The sequence below is a fragment of the Triticum dicoccoides genome, chromosome 4B (genome assembly GCF_002162155.2).
Source record: "Triticum dicoccoides isolate Atlit2015 ecotype Zavitan chromosome 4B, WEW_v2.0, whole genome shotgun sequence".
In the NCBI taxonomy this organism is placed as follows: domain Eukaryota; kingdom Viridiplantae; phylum Streptophyta; class Magnoliopsida; order Poales; family Poaceae; genus Triticum; species Triticum dicoccoides.
Window position 1 is genome coordinate 471,822,412 of NC_041387.1, and position 539 is coordinate 471,822,950.

Sequence of the window (539 nt, forward strand, 5' to 3'; positions counted from 1 at the left end):
CCGCAACCGTCGTCGAGTCCTTCTCTGCTGGCCTCTCCGACTTCTTCGACATGGCGTGCAGCTTGTGCAGGTCCCAGTCTATGCATGCCCGGTGCTGGCAACACCGCCGCGTGCCTTCGTCCACGACGTGTCCCCGGGCGTGGCAAGCCTGGCGCGACGCTTCGTCAACTTCGCCTTCGTCCGTCTACGCATGCCCGGTGCTGGCAACACCGGTGCGTGCCTTCGTCCACGATGTGTCCCCGGGCTTGGCAAACCCGCCGCGACGCGTCGTCAACAACATCATCTTCCTGGCGCACCCCTACTTCGACACCACTGCGCCCATGCTAACTCGGCGCCCCCTTGCGCCCGCGGCTCCACGATGACTTCCTCGACACCGGCCACCCTGACTCGACATCGACCACGGCATTCTTCGCACGGCTACCTCGACCACGGCTCCACCACCCACGCTCTCGGCTACCTCGACAAACGGCACAAAGGGCTATCGCCTTGCTTGAGAAACCTCGTCGGTTGCCACTCCAGCCACGACTCCGCGATGCGTC